The sequence below is a fragment of the Mytilus edulis genome, chromosome 5 (assembly GCF_963676685.1).
Source record: "Mytilus edulis chromosome 5, xbMytEdul2.2, whole genome shotgun sequence".
Taxonomy (NCBI): domain Eukaryota; kingdom Metazoa; phylum Mollusca; class Bivalvia; order Mytilida; family Mytilidae; genus Mytilus; species Mytilus edulis.
The window spans coordinates 76212825-76231149 of NC_092348.1; positions in this window are offsets into that span (position 1 = coordinate 76212825).

Consider the following 18325-nt stretch of genomic DNA (forward strand, 5'->3'; position numbering starts at 1 on the left):
CTGACTTTATAAATGCCCATTTAATTAGGTGTGTGATTTTTTTTTTAATGAGAATGTGAGGCAATGTGGTATATAAGGTAGAAAAATCAAAATTTAAGCAGATTCAAAATCACCAGTATAAGAATGCAATTTATCCTGTACTTCCAACGAGTTCTTGACACTCTAAAAGTAATTAATTTCACTATTTTCGAAGGCCTTATTTAACCAAATTGTTATCAGGTTTTTGATTGTACCAAGTGTACTGGTAAAAAGAATAGACAATTTAGTAGTGGAACAATAGCTTGAAGACGAAATAAATCTATATTTGTTAGATGTTTAGTGTAGCTATGGAAGCCAATACATAGTTGGAACTTTCATTGTATTTGGTTCTGCTTGTAAAGCGGTAGCTTAAAGTTTATGTTTGTTACAGATGTCGTTTCCTGCAAATGGAGTCAGTTGGAATGTTGGTGAATTGGTGATTTCTTTTTTCAGAACATCAATGTAAAATTTACGTCAAACAATAATATTATTATTATTAGCAGTTTTATCGGCCGGGACAAAAACAAATTCCTTGGCTAGTTCTTTTAGTTTATGTTTGATACGAGAAATATGTTTAATGTGGGTATTATAAAGAGTAAAATGTAAAATATATTAAGTTGTGAATACGATGAAACTGAATATCAAAATAAGATCAAAATAATTTAAAAATGCCCTGGTGTAGAATACATGTGTGGTAAATTGATCATACTTCTTAATTTCCTTATTTCAATCAGAGTTTTAAATATTGTATATCGCCTTAACGATAACATGACTTTAATAACTGTTTCAGTTTGTTTGCTGGGCATTACCAATTATGACTGGATTCGGTAATTTCCGCTAAAAACAAATCCGAAATTTACCGAATCTGAACCACCACAATCTCATATAATTACATCAATCATCATCTTCATCAACAAAAAACGTATAATGCTGTGAGCACTGCATATAATATTGTGACCACTGCATATAATGTTGTGACCGCTGCATAGTATGTCCCGACAGTTGCATATAATGTTGGGACCACTGCGTGTAATGTTGTGAGCACATCATATAATGTTGTGACCACTGCATATAATGGTGTGACAACTGCATATAATGGTGTGACCACTGCATATAATGGTGTGACCACTGCATATAATAATTACATATAACAGATATACATATTCAACTCCGCCACCTGCATCTTCTTTATATGCCCGCCCCAGGTCAGGAGCCTGTAGTGCAAGGGTTGTCGTTGTTTCGTGTGTGTCCTATTTTGTTTTGTCGTAATTTTTTTAGTGACGAATTAGACCGTTAATTTTCTCGTTTGCATTGGTTCACATTTTGTGACCTTTTGTAGCCAACAATACGGTGTGTTGAAGGCCTATGATGCTAACATCGACTACATTTCATATATGGTAGATAATTGTCTCATTGGCAATCACACCACATCTTACTTTATTTCAATTTTGTTGTGTTTCGTATGCTCGCACACCTACCCCTGAGCCCCTCTTTTCGGAAGGTCGAGCTTTCCGCGTTAACAATAATAATTGAATAGCACTCATATTAGATAATTCGAATTTCAACTCCAAACTTTAATCTAAATTAATTTATACATATTTATTTATATTAATCCCTCTCCACTTTGCGTGTGCGAGTGCTGCCTTGTAGCGGCATTAGCCTGCTCTTAACTTGGTAGGTGGTTGAGGGTTGTCTTATTGGCAATAATAACACATTTCTTATTTCTATATAAGTTTTTTTCTTTTGCATTAAATATTACCAATTTAAACTATTCTGACATTATAAATTTGTAAAACTACATGAATTGTTCTAAAACTTGTATAGGGTTATTCTTCAAGATAAAAAAAATGCAGGAATCCTTGGAATCTTTTACGAATTTATTATAATACTGCTTCCATTTGAGAACTAAGCAAAAAAACGGCATGACCAAGTGGTTTGGGAAACCCCCCTTAATGACGAATAACTTATTTTATTTAGTACTTTTTTCTTAATTTTGACTGCCGTTCCCCTTTTTCATATCAAATATCTCTGAACAGCAACTCGAACTTTAATTTGAACTTTAACACAATGGATAGCAGTATTCATCCAAAGCACATTCCACAAACAACAAATAGAAATCGGTCTTAAAATAAAACATATTTTATTCGAAATGGTCACGTGGTTTTACCTTATCAAGAAATGAGATAACCAAATCAAGGAACGACTGGACCACGTGCACATCAAATACTGAAACTAACACATCAATATGTAGTGTAAAATCGTCAAATTTTGAAACGTCATTACGTAATGGTGAAGACATATCAAGAATTTACAAATCACCATCACGAAAAAACAAATTAATCACATTGTCTAATGACACAAACACATTAAACAACACTATAAGTTTGTCTTTACATAATATGGTTTTGATATTACGTAATGATGTTTTGATATAATAACTCAATATGGAATTGTCAAAAGATATTACATGATATGGTTTTTTATTGACTTGATATTGTTTTGTCGTTACTCAATATGTTTTGTCATTATTATATGTGGTTTCACTATAATTATCTCATTTCTTAAAATAACGTATGCTGTGTTAAAGTTCAAATTTATAGTGAAACCACATATAATAATGACAAAAACATATTGAGTAACGACAAAACAATTATTATATCTAAACATCATTACGTAATATCAAAACTATATTATGTAAAGACAAACTATCATCAAGTAATAATAAAACAACATAGAGTAATGTCAGAGTTCCACATTCGACAGCTGCGGCGTTCCACAGCATACGTTATTTTCGATTAATCGTACTAGTTTAAACCGATCTCGTCGTTCACATCTAAAGTAAGATCGATTTACTCTAGATTGATTCAAACTAAAATACCTCTATTGGTGTTTTAGTTTAGACCGATTGAAGATCGATTCAAAGCGTTCACATTGGCCCTTAACCCAATCTTGGTGAACCGGTCTAGTTAAAATCGATACAAATGTCCTGGTGTGAACGGGGTGTTAATATACTTAACTTTTTTCTGCAGTTTCAAAGCTCGTTGTCGAAATCAACATTATTTTGAATCAGTTGTCCAAAACTCCGACAATAAAGAACAACTTTTTGATGGTGATACATATAACAATTAACAGTGTCCTAAAACTATGACATTGTCGTTTGATAAATTGTATTGTTTTAAGCTTCTCTGTGCGATAGAACATTGATTGGATACTAGTACATTAAGTAGTGATAGTTTGAAATGCCTTTATAAAATGAGCTGCGTGTCGATGCACTTACATGATATGCTTATTGTAAAATGTGGTTATATAATGAATATTGTTCTATAATGTTACCGTAAAATGACATATACATATAAAAATGTACCATTTAAAATAATTGATCTGATACAAGTCTAATATGACTCTGCATTCAAAAACTCCAGTTTAAAATTTATTGCAATTACATGTACATAATAACTTTTTGATGTGCATTCCAACATACTTCTGATAGATAATTTTACTCAAACATATATTGTGACATTTTTACCTGTGAATTTTTTTCTTGTGAATTTTTTCCTATGGATTTTGTGACTTGTATACTCGTGTTTTTTTTTTCCGACCAGTATAAACGTATATGCTATTTTATTATTGTGCAGCTATCAACAGGGAAAGCCACTTGATGAAAGTAACAAATGATTGCTAAAATATATCATGCATCATTTTACTTCTCGGGTCGGTATACCATGAAATAGTGCATTCCATTTTTCATGTTTTCAACAAAGAAGTAATTCGGGATACAAAATGTCTATATTGATAGATTCTAGACATTGCATTTAAAAAATTCATTGCAAGAATAGTGTATGATAAGAAATCTTCGCCTAATACCCACTATATCTGTCATATGCAGGACCGATAACTCTGTCGATAAATATTGGCAGGTATATTGTATACAATAAAACCTTTTTGTACACAATTTAAGTTAAAATTTCAATATCGATTTTTTTTTTTGCCTGCATTTTGCTTAAATGACAAAAATTAAAATCATATGCAATGAAATTTCGTTTAATTTTCTATAAAGTAAAAAAAAATCTAACATAAAATTTGAATCAGAATATTTCTTTAAAACAATTATCGTGAAGCATGTACGTATATTTGATAATCTTTAAAGCAAAAATCAACTAATCAAAGAAGTTTTTTTAATATTCATATTTTCAAAACGTCCTTTATGCCAGGTATATATTTCTTCTGTTTTGTACATGGGGAAGAGAAAATATATTTATGTGTAGTGACAGTACGTTTATAAAAAAAAACGTAGATCACAAAATCTAAACTCTGGGAATATATGTATACACAGGATGTTAATGTCACCTGATAGCTCTTGGTTTGATCATAGAGTGACATCTATGGTTTTACACTACCTGACAATATATTGTTATTTATCCTACAATTGGGTGTCCTACTATACAGATACAGTCCTACAGATATCGCTATGCTGTATCTGTATACTATACAGATGTCACTTTAAAGCTGCGCCCAATGCCGGACTGAGTATTGTTTGAACCTGTGTGACCCCAGAATGTGTATTCCAGTTGCATTCCAATGACAATGACAATTGTCGATTTCAAAACTTGAATGTGTATGATTGTGTTACAAAATCAAACATGTCAATATCAGCATGCATGTTTAGTGAATGTCAAATCTGAAGCTTAGGACAACTCGTACACTTCGATATTCTTTTTTGCGAACCCGTCTTCAGCGTAATGTGTGATTTTGATATTACTACGCGGGCCTCAAGGGATTACAAATCGAAAATACATGCTAAATATGTTAGTTTTTGTGTCTTTCAAAACACAAACAATATACAGAATTAATTGCAGGATAAAGACAATAACTGTTTAGTGTCTTTAAATATCAACTGTATTTGTACTCGTCTCGAAACAGGTGTAGTAGCCCGCTAAAAGCTCGCATACACCTTGTTTCCTAGCCTCGTACAAATACAGCTGATATTTAAAGACACTAAACAGTTATTGTCTACGTAACATTAAAACCTAAGTCAGAGTTCACCTGTTTGTCAAGGGACATTACTTTTTAAAGGAATAGAATATTTTGTAAACGGAAAAAAATCACACTAGAAAAAAAGTCATAATTAAAATACATTAAGTAGAATATTTCGCCAGATATATGTTTAATTATACTCAATCGTTTGCAAAGTTTGACTTTAATTTACGAAATTTCTTTAATTTGATGTACTAGTAGACATGAGTATCGGTTATTTTAACACTGAGTCAACGGGGAAATGACGAGAAAAAGTGCATTTTTTACGATTCTCCTGGGACGGAATTAATAAAAAAAAAATAAAAAAAAACTGTCAGGACCAGCATTGTTTCGTAGAAATATGTTTGAATATCAAGTATTGATTTGCAAGTTAGAAAGCGGGTCAGATTAATGAGAAGATTTAATTTTATTGACGCAACTAATATGCAATATAATTTGAGGGGAAATCAAAATGGCGGGTCGCTAAGTCACACAAAAGTCACGTTATTGCTTCGCATCACGGTGCGGAACTATTAGTTTCAGTCGAAATACACGCCATCTTGAATAAATTACTTATCACGTATATATTCTGATTGGATGCGGCTGAGCTACAGCAACGGCTATTGGCTTAAATAAGATAAAGAGTTGCAGACTTTTCCCGGCTAGGATAAGATATCAAATGCCGGACAAATTACTATGCATACATTTCACAGATAAATTCAATATTGAAATATCAATTATTTATACGTGTTTATTTGCTTTGTTTCTCTGCAATTTGCACGATTTGCTTTGCTAAACAATGTGCATATACAATGTTTACAAAAATGCATTATCTGAAGTTTATAACTTCTGACAATACAGGCACACCTCCAGAAAGGCACACCTCGATAGTCGTATCTATTTATAATTGTTTTGATTTTTAACTAGTAATTTAGAATTTTAAAAGCATGGATGTAAAACGCACACTTTAAGTACATCCATTTTTTTATCAATCGATATCTAAAAATACCACATTTCCAATACTAATTAACAACCACATGCACACATATTACCTTAAATTAGGGTATAGCGAAGTAGTTCATAGCCTTTTAGAAAGCTAAAACTTGTGTCTTACTTAGTTGGATAGAATGTAGGACAGAAAGTCACAGGACAAAAAGTCACGGACAAAAAGTCACAAACAAAAAGTCACAGGACAAAACGTCACAATTCAGTTCTGAGATTATTTTTCTTTGAACACGAAAACACTTATTTTGAAAAATATATTTTGGTATTCTTCTTGAAGTTTTATATATTAAGCAACTTTGTAATTAAAATGTATTCAATAAATATCAACAATGATCAAATAATTGTTATGAAAACAAATTGTCAAAGTGCCTTGGTACTTAAATGACTTCATTTTGCAAATAAATATATCGTTTGTGTGATTAAAATGTGATACATTTTCATTTTTCAAGATTTATGAGCAAATTCCTTAACATAAAAATGAATATATACTATATGAAATAAAAAGAAAATATTTCAAATAATTATATTTAAACAATTGTAATAAGATTATTTATGAATTTTTGTCCAATCAAATTTGTGATTTTTTGTCTTGTCACTTTCTGTCCATTTACCTTACACTTCGCGCTTCTCATGAGACGGTAATAAGGGTTTCAATTGTTAAACTCATACAATCATGAGTTATAAACTCAGAGTAAAATTAACAATGTTTAGGATAAAACATTGAATTATTTTCACTTTTTAACATGAAAGACTATAGCATGTGTAGTGACTGTGTTATCCTGATAGAAAACTAAATTGATTTAGAAAAAAGATCTTTTCAACCGCTGAGGGCACGTTGAGTGTAATCCGTATACAAACACTTAAACATAGATATCTCTAATCAGGTGTGTAGGGTTCACTATAGGGCACTTTGATTTTGTTCCTGTTCTGAAAAATTATCTGATATCACCCAAATTCAAATTCTGTATTAACTTTGAGCCTCACAGCTCATACGTGCATTCAAATACAGTGTATACATATGGTATATTACACACAATATTAACAATATGCAAATTTTAAGTAACAATTGTTGACGTCGGAAAATTCATGATTACAAAATATCAATACAATAAACTGTTTCTTAATCTAAAACAAAAATGTATATTTTCTTAAGTTACAAAGCTGTAGACCAGTAAAATCAGTATAGCTGCTTCATTGTAGGATGTTATGGAATTCATCCTCTATTACTTTTAAATCACAAAAAAATACAATATCTCTCACTTATGATATTACCAACATATATAACGTCCAGTTCCAATGCAAAGGTTATGTGAAGACAAACGAATCCACAAATTAGATAAAGGTCTGTTATTGGTGTTGTCACAACAAGTCCTGCAATTAAAAAATCCTCTCAGAAGGAACGGGCTATGTTGGTAATGCTCAAACACGTTTTGCAATTATAGATAACACTGGGACAAAGTTATAACACATAGAAGTCTCAGAATAAATGTATTTACCTTGTGAATAGATATTATTTCTAATAGTATTAATATACGAAAGATATTTCAAGGGGAACTACAATTAAGGCAAATGTAAGGAGAAATATCTAAAGATTTATGAAATAGCCAACAAGTATCCGAGTATTAAAACTAAATGCCTTCCAAGCGAGTACTCGATGACTCAGCCTTCCTAGCGAGTACTCGATAACTGGTTCTCATTCCTAGTAATAACTGAAACATCTAGAAAACCATTTATTAAAAAAGACACCAAAAAGAAAATTCATCGACGATATACTTTGATTCATAGAGCTTAAAAGAGGGATAAAGGTACCAGAAGGACATTCAAACTCATAGATCGAAAATACTGACAATGCCAGTGCTAAAAAAGAAAAAGACAATCAGACAAATAATATTACACAAGACACAACAAAGTAAACTAAAAACTAAGCAACACGAACCCCATTAAACACTGGTGGTATTTTCAGGTGCTCTGGAAGGGTAAGCAGATTCCGTTGCTCATTTTATTACAAACCCGGTAAAAAACTCTTTGTTTCTTAATAATTTCTAATATTATAAACAGGCAATTTTATAAACTTATTATAAATCATGTCAATACCAAAGTATTAACTTCAGAATCTATACTTGATACTCTCTGGAAAAAAAATCTACCAAAAGCGGTATATAAGACAAAGTACTTTAATAAAATCAACAGTACCAATTTTGTTGCACCAGATGCGCATTTCGACATTAAAAGAGGGACGAAAGATACCAAAGGGACAGTCATACTCATAAATCTAAAACAAACTGACAACGCCATGGCTAAAAATGAAAAAGACAAACAAATAACAGCACACACGACACAACATAGAAAACTAAAGAATAAACAACACGAACCCCACCAAAAAACTAGGGGTGATCTCAGGTGCTCCGGACGGGTAAGCAGATCCTGCTCCACATGCGGCACCCGTCGTGTTGCTTATGTGATAACAAATCCGGTAAATAGTCTAATTCGGTAGGTCACATTCAGGACAGGGAAGGGGATTGTAGTTAAACAAGAATGTATCCCAAGTACACGGATGCCCCATCCGCACTATCATTTTCTATGTTAAATGGACCGTAAAAATGGGATAAAATCTCTTATTTGGCAATACAATTAGAAAGATACTAAGTTTCAAGTAGATTGGACTTCAACTTCATCACAAACTACCTGGACCAAAACTTTAACCTGAAGCAGGACAGACGAACGAACGTACAGACGACGAATGGATGGACGGACTAACAGACCAGAAAACATAATGCCCATAAATGGGGCATAAAAAATAAAACAACTCTTTTAAAATACATTCGTCCAAAGTGAACGCTCAAAGCCGATATTAGAAAACCAAGGATGTATATATACCATAAACTGTTGTAGAACTTTATGTCAAAAAATGCTGTAATTAACAGCCAACCTCATCTTATAAAAGTGGACTTTCAATTTCTCTCAGCTCACGCCATTCCTCAAAAGTAACATCAGTATCTTCAGGGCTGGGTTCTTACATACACACCCTGTATGCTTGTTGCATAAGAATATACAGTGCACTTGCAGTTACTTCATGGGCGTGTCGTGTTCTGGAGACAGGAGACGCTCTCAAAAACGAATCTGCTGTTCCTCATTATTCGCTTGACTCAAGGCACTTGTCCAACCACTATTGTCTAACCAATCGCCTATGGTTCTCAGCGCTGCTATTTCTATGTGAAGACCTCCAAACAGGACTACAATTTGTTCTTCTGAAAATCTGTTTGGCCAATTCCACTGAACCGATTTCGCAAGTGCATAGAGAGGCTGGTTACAGGTGATCACTGGTATCTGTCCAGGATTTAAAAATTGAACACATCGTTTTGCTATCTATATTCATGGAATGTCTAATCATTGTGATAGATTTAGCTTCTTCCTGAAACATGGGTAACAGTGAACTGATATCTAAAGGTGCATTGATATCTGCTGTGGTTTCACTAGCGTGGAAAGCTGCCCAGGAATATTCCATGTCTTCAATGTCATCTGCTTCAATTTTGGTATTCACATGATTAAGCCACCTGTTACATTATGTTTTACTTTATATTGAGTTAGTAATAAATGGTAAAGTGTTCTAATATATATGTGTGCATACAGACAGACGAACAAGCAATTAACATAGCAAATGTGCAAATAATGAGTGTTAATATCACATGAGAGGCGAGCAGTTGAAGCATGGCTATAAATGTACAAAGCGTATGGTAAGTATATGTGTATAGTTTTCTATAAAGGTAAGTATTATTGACATAGGAATATAGTTTTCTCAAGGTAAGAATTAATTTTATATATGTATATAGTGCTATAATTAAAAAGGTGAGTATTGGTATAGTTTAGGAAACAATTCTACAAGTTGTGCTAATGTATACTGTTATGGAAAGAGCAGAATATTCATCATTTGTTCAAACATTTTAAAACACAACATGTTTGTTGCAACTTTCCAAAGCTGGTATCATATTGCGGTTCTCAACAAGACTTTTGTCTTTCAGCATACGTCTGAAAATAAGAACATACCTGTACTCTAAATTCATTGCACTAGCTATCTCTGTACCATCGCTAATCATCGGACCATGAACCGTTGGTATTTCTGCAGGTTCTTTTGGAAGAACAACAGGAGGGACGATGGTATAAGCTTTTAGTAACGGTTTCAGGTTTTCCCTCTTTGATACTGTAGAATCAATTGGTATGGTTAATCTCTCGACACCCACATTTCCTGGAACTGGATGCTGAAAAAGTGATATGGCAGTTCCATGCAACGATCCTTGAGCAGTTGTCGAACTCGGGTTATGATCGATATTATCCACGGCTGCAGTTGTAAACACACCATTCCGAAGTTTTGCTGGACACACCACATTTTCAATATTGAAAGCCTTACAGATGGAGTTGCCAAGAGCAGTAGATAAATTCATAATTCTGTCATAGGATAATGATAAACCTAAAGAGTACATTTTATCAATTAACCCTCGTTTCCTCGTTTCACCATGTAGCAGAAGGCCTAAAAATATTGGGAGAAGTTGCTCTCGTTCGGTTGAATAGAAGACTGTGGATGAATCCTTTCGTCTGCGTATGGAGGAATTAAAGTGAAGCAACTGTGAAATAGTTAGTGTAGTCTGTGCTTCAATAGAATTGCTTGACTGCATATTAATATTTGGTCCACCAAGAATCATTCCGACTAATGTTTTGAATGATTGTGGAACAGAGTTTTGTTGACAGCCTGTCTCAAACGTTCCATTAAATATATATTGCATTGCCATCATGTCCTTTCGCACTATCTGTGCAGCCTTAGACAATAAAATTGCCTCATCATCATAATTTGTTGTTGTTGCCTGTTTTATTGCAGCACCAACATCTTCGTTATATAATAATAGCACGTCTCTTCCTTGTTTATGGGCCTGCAAGTCTGGGATTGCTGCAAGAATTCGTTTTTTTTAGATCTGTTGAATGCACCCTTGCAGATGTTTCTAACCCAAACTGTTCCATTCGAGAGGTATACATCCGCGTTAAGTCTGCTAATTTGAATATTGGAATCATATCCGAGTATATGCGTGATTCTTCTATGTATACTACCAGCTCTGCAAGAACGATCCCATGGATACGATTGTCTGAACTTTCATCACTTATCTTTAGTGGTCTTGCTCTATTATATAAATGTGTCATGCACTTAACATGATAAATGGCTTCTTGGGAAATCATGTCACCTGCGCTTAGTTTTGCCAAAAGTACTGTATCTTGCAAGTCGAGTGCAAATTTACGTACATGTTTGTCTATTTCAAACGTAGATGCTTTGTGTAAATCTCCTGAAGACTCACCACAGAAGAAACAATCTTAAGTCATTGTCATTGTTGCAGAGCCAACACTTTGTCGTGTTATTTTACTTTTAGTCTCAACCTGCTCACCACTCTCTCCTTTTCTCTTCTGCTTTTCGTGCCTGTCAATCTTTAACTCTGAAAACTTAATTCTACATGTTTTGTGCCATTTTGCATTGCGCAGCTGCAAGTTTAAAGCCAAACCGTTTTCGTCAATGAAATGTTCTAATCTAATCGGAATCGGGAACCATTCAATTAGCTGATATCGTTCTAAAATTGTTTCAAGTGTTTTGTATCCTGTTCCGACATCTAGGTCAGATCGCTTGCTATTAGCGGGACACTGTAAATTTTCTTAAGTCTGTTCTTGGCAAAAAATACATTCTTTCCAATCAAAGTCGGCAGATATAGAAGATGTTGATGGTAATTTAGGATCTACAATTTTGCACTGTTTTGACATTGCTAAAACTACTAGTTTATATCTCAGTTTTTATTTATATGTATACAGCTACAAGACTACCAATACCTAAAATGAGAAAACAAATCTTATTTGTTCAAAATGCAATCATGTTTCCCTACTTTTAAACTCTTTTGCACCCCAAAAAAGTCATATGGTAACCTAGTATTAGTCAAATATGTTAATTTTGATATATGACGGCAGCCATCTTGGAAAAAAGCCACCATTTTGAAATTTCAAGGTGGGTCCATAGCTAATATTGTTAAGAATACCCATCCCTACTACCATGCCAAATTTGATGCTTTTATCATCAAACCCACAATTATTTTCCGAATCAGCCGGACTAGGTCAACTTTGAGTTGAATGGAAACAGACAATTTAAGACAGATGGTAATGCGTTCGGATTAAAATTACGGTACACTATGATTTTCGAACAGCAACCATTCGCATTTACAAAATAAATTTGTCGAACATCAACCATTCGCATATACAAAATAAATCCACCAACATGCATACATCTACAGAGAGGCCTTGACATAATTTTTCTTATTTTAAGGTAATTATATAAATTTTTGCATAATACATTTATTTTATTGATCACATAAGTCTTACTTTTACGTTGATAATTGCATGTCCGGCGTAACATTTCAGATTGAATTAAATGCATTTTCCTGTGTTCTGTTGTAATTTTGCACATAAAATCTGCGAAATCTAGTACATCAACTTCCTACAAGGTTTATATTATGACGTCATGCCCGTTTTTTTGGCGTTGGCTGAAATTTGAAGCAAGTTCTCAAAGAAGTATTCAGCAGAGGAACCTGTCTTTATGATTATGAGGAAAGTTAATCAAATTTTCGAATTTGATTATCATCACTATAATATAATCACATCATATACAACTATACCCAATGAATAGTTCTGTTAAAGATAAGCATTTTCAAAGTTTCAAATGTAAAAAAAAAATTTCATGAAGCAGAATCTAAAGAAATCGCATGTCTAGCCACTATGTCCAAACGGTTTTTTTTTTGTCCATTCCTTAGATGAAATATGACCTAATAGAAATAGAAAATAAGCATTTATAATACAAAATTAACATATTAAAAAGATACAAGCTATAAGTTTATACAAATGGCTGAATGAGTCTGGTGTTTTCACAAACATCAGGACCTTACAATTTTTTCGGAATTTTCCCTATGTCTAGCCATTATGTCCAAGGGCGTCATTTAGACGTTTCTGCACAGAGGCGTCTTTTATATGAATATATATATACACATTATTTCGTCTAGGCAGATAACATGATGCCGTGAAATGTTCATTCCAAAAAGGTCTGCTGAATAAATAAACCACTCAGATTAAAACACAAACACACACACACAAAGAATTGGAATATACCCTTTATAGACACAGAGAAAGAGGGGGGGGGGGTAGGGATAATTTCTTATGCACTAAAGCTTTCAGGCAATTCTAATACACATTTATAGATAAGAATCGGGAGAACAATGGTCTTATAAATTTTGAACAATTATATAAATACTTATCTCAGATGATGCCATTAAAACAAAATACATATATGGTTTGGCGATATCTGCCACAGCTTTTATTCATAATAAGATAAGATATAATATGTATATATAGATAGATAGACCATAGATGTATATGTATATGTAGATAGAATTATGGTCGGTTACCGATCTTCTTCGAAGATAATATGGCAACCAGATAGATAGATAGATAGATAGATAGATAGATATATATGAAAATGTAAAGATGCACCGTGGGATACACAAGAGTAGTCTGTATTATCCAAAAACCTATAATTTCATAGTTAACATTAAGATTCTATGCAGCGAATTCTGCCATTACTGGAAATCTATATTTATGATGCTCAAAGTTCAAATAAAAGTCACTTTTCTCAACCGCAAACAAGCTAACATCATTAGTCAAATCTGTATCACCACTGCCACCGACACAAACCTGATATAGATACAAAAGAGCAGTATCTCGTACAAAAAAAAGGAGTGGGAGGGTGTGTTTTCAATTTTTCCGCTTACAAAATTTTAGCATCTTGCTCGCTGTGATGAAATTCTTAAAAGGACTAAATTACGTCACAGAATATAACGTCACTCATGTCAGGTAAATCTAAAACATGAAACACAATCCGTCAGTGGCCCCAGCGATAACTGAATTTACGTCTATTTACTTAAATTCCATTATCTCAGATGGTGCCATTAAAACAAAATACATATATGGTTTGGCGATATCTGGCCACAGCTTTTATTCATAATAAGATAGATTCATATGATATATAACATGTATATATAGATAGATATACCATAGATGTATATGTATATGTATATGTATATAGATATATGGTCGGTTACCGATCTTCTTCGAAGATAATATGGCAACCAGATAGATAGATAGATAGATAGATAGATAGATATGAAAATGTAAAGATGCACCGTGGGATACACTGGTGCTTTAAATTTAGAAAACACCGTGGGATACACAAGTGTAGTCTCAACATAAGATCCGTGAGTAATAAACTAAAATTTATAAATAATTTTTGTGATGAATTTAATATTATTACGTTATCGGAACCACACTTAGATCCCAACATTGCTGAACATTGCTGATGATTTTCTTCAAATAAAGTCAGAAAAGATAGAAATAGCTTTGGTGGTGGTTTACTCATTTATGTCAAAGATGGTACCGGACTTAGTCGAATAAATGCACTCGAAACGAAAGAAGACGAATCCCTTTTTGTTCATATCCATGTTAAAGGTCAAAGATTCTTATTGTGTCACACTTATCGATCGCCTAATTCAGATAATAACTACTGGACACGATTAAATCATGCAATTGGGATGGGTTTGCAGGTCAATGAGAGGATGGTAATAACGGGCGGTTTGAACTCTGACTTACTTACTACGCATAATAACAAACTGATTGACACATTAAATTTGTTCAATTTAACCAACGTTATTGAATTACCTAATAGAGTAACGGACCATAGTAGCACTCTGCTAGATCCGATTATTATAAGTGACTCTATGTCATGCTCCTTTTCAAATGTTCTAAAAACTCCATCTGCAATTAGTGATCATGGTGCACCTATTGCATTTCTCGAATGTCAAATGTCCGACTTTAAATCTTTTAAAAGAGAAATATGGCTATACGATCGGGCTGATAAATCCAAATTTGCTGAAAAATTAGACGAAATAGACTGGAATACTATGCTTCCCGACAGTAAAACCACTAATGAGATGTGTGAATGTTTTACAATAGAATTTTTGAAAATAGCTAAAAAATGCAACTGTACGACATAACAAGCACTGGTTCAATAATGACACAAGACTTGAAATTCGAATCCGAGACAGATTAAGAAAAAAAGCGATTAAATATAATTGTAAAAATAATGTTATGAAGTACAAAAAACAAAGAAATAAAGTAAATAATATGAAAAAAATCGCCAAAGAAAATTTTGAAACAAATTTGGACTGTCTAATATCAAAACAACCCTCAAACTCAAAAACGTATTGGAAATTAATGAAAACGTTAATTAAATCCAAAAAAGGTTCAGAAACAATACCCCCTCTCCAAAATATTATAAATGATAATGAACTGAATGATACTGTATATAAAGATGAGGAGAAATGTAATTTGTTAAACAAATATTTTAGTATGATTTCAAAACTAGATGAATATCATGTTGATTTGCCCGAATTTGATACAAAAACTAATAGTAAGTTTTCAGATATCCAAGTAAATATAAAGGAAATCATAATAGATATTATTCAGATATTAGTTCCAAACAAAGGATCTGGTCCTGATGTGATCAGTCATAAGATGCTAAAGCTGTGTCCAGAAAAGGTAGCAGTTCCGCTACATGTTATATTTAATGAATCCTTAAGAGAGGGGATATACCCAACTAGCTGGAAGATAGCAAATCTGATACCAATTTTCAAAAAGGGAGATTCATCTTTGCCATCAAATTATAGACCGATATCCTTATTTAGTTGTGTAGGAAAGGTTATGGAAAGAGTAGTGTTTACGCACTTATACAATCATTTAAAAGCTAAATTAATTTATGAGTATCAATCAGGATTTCTCCCTAAATATTCAACTGTTCATCAACTCTTAGAAATATATAATTGCATATTAAACTCCTTGGAAAAAAAGATATAAATTGTTTTGTATTCTGTGACTTTTCTAAAGCTTTCGACAAAGTCTGGCATAGGGGCCTTATATGTAAAATGAAAGCTTATGGTGTTGACGGAAACGTATTGGATTGGTTTCAGGATTATCTATACGACAGAATACAGAGAGTAGTATTAAATAACTCGTCTTCTTCCTTCTGTAATGTCTCAGCTGGTGTTCCTCAGGGATCAGATCTGGGCCCTCTTCTCTTTGTCTTATATATTAATGATATTGCTGTTAAGCTTACTTCACTGTGTCAGCTATTTGCTGGATGAAAAGAGCTGGATGTTTGGTCTTCTAAATGGCTTATGTCATTGAACCCAGATAAAACCGAAATTATATGTTTTTTAAATATTGAGACTCCAGACCATAGCTTTAATTTCCTTAAATGGTAAAAATATACCTTTAAGTACATCTCATAAGCACCTGGGAGTTAATTTCAGTAGTGACGCAAAATGGAACAATCATATTGAAAGTATAATTACAAGTGTAAAGAAACACTTAAATGTTTTACGTAAACTTAAAAATCGATTATCTCGAAATAATTTAGAAAAACTATACTTAGTTTTTATTCGACCCATTTTTGAATATGCCACGGAAGTGTGGGATAATTGTGGAATAGGCTACTCACATAAATTAGAAAATTTGCAATTAGAGGCCGCAAGAATAGTAACAGGTCTACCAATATTTACAAAAACTGAAACTTTATATTCTGAGGTTGGCTGGGAATCTCTTTTTGAAAGAAGAAGGAGAAGAAAATTACAGATGTTTTATAACATATACCAAAAGCATGCACCAGAATATCTATGTAATCTTGTACCTCCTTGTGTACAAAGTACAACCAACTACCCGTTGCGAAATGGTCATGATATTATTGTTCCATTTTGTAGACTTTCCCTTACGACTGAATCGTTTATTCCCTCTACTATACGTGAATGGAATAAACTTGATCCAAAAATTCGCAGTGTCGATTCTATTTCTTAATTTAAGAAAGAATTAAAAAACGATAGTCTATTATCTAAAATTGAAACGTTTCATGTGTACGGCCCAAGGAAATTAAATATTATCTTAACGCAATTGAGATGTTCTGCTTCATTCTTAAACAATGATCTATTTAGAGCTAATGTTATAAATGATCCTTCTTGCCATAGTGGGTCCGATATTGAGGATGTCTACCATTACTTCTTCGTTTGTCCAAAATACACATTATGTAGAAAAACCCAATTCCATAACCTTAACTGGCTATCTGAAAACTTTGTTTTAGATACAAAACTATTAATTTGCGGACACTTGGAACTTCCGAACGAATAAACTATTCAAATTTTCAAACATGTTCAAAATTTCATAAAAAGGTCAAACAGATTTCTTATGCCTTGATAGAGCGTTATTATTACTGACACGGAACGTCATCGTTCTCATCAATTCACAAGTCATCGTCACAGAATTATACGTCTTTTCAAACCGTCTTTTTCTCTTTTTAGTTTCTCTCCTCTTTGTTCACCTATGAAAGCTAGTATTATATTGTATAAAACTGTTTGTTTTATATGCATGTCCATTATATTATACTATTATTGTAACTTTATATTGTATTATGGAGAAGACTTCATAAATATGATTTACTTGTGTCTAATCCATTTTGCTTTAAACTAAACTGAAGTCTGTATTATCCAAAAACCTTAAATTTCATAGTTAACATTAAGATTCTATGCATCGCATTCTGCCACATTAACGGAGTAAAACAGAGACTCTGTCAACTGCCATAAAAAGGGCGGTTCGCTGAAAGCTGTGAACCAGATATGAGATAACTACAGATAGATAGATAGATATTTGATTTAAACTACAGATAGATATATAATTTAAACTACAGATAGATAGATAGATATTTAATTTAAACTACAGATAGATAGATAGATATTTAATATAAACTACAGATACATAGATAGATATTTAATTTAAACAACAGGTACATAGATAGATATTTAATTTAAAGTACAACTTGGTACATAGTATATATATGTTAAATTAACTAGATGAGGTTTAGTGAACAACTGTTCAAAAACATACTTACCTACACAGATAAAAAATACTAACCAAAACTACACCAAACAATAAGATAGTTGATTGTATTTGTATATCGTAAAATATAGTATATTATAGTATATCAACAAATATATATTTCAAGATGTTTAACAATTCATTTCATAAGCATGTTAAGGGTGAAAAACATCCAGTTGAAAAATTGCTGGTCTGATCGAAAATCATAATATTTTATGTCGCAACCCTGACAGCTAATTATAAA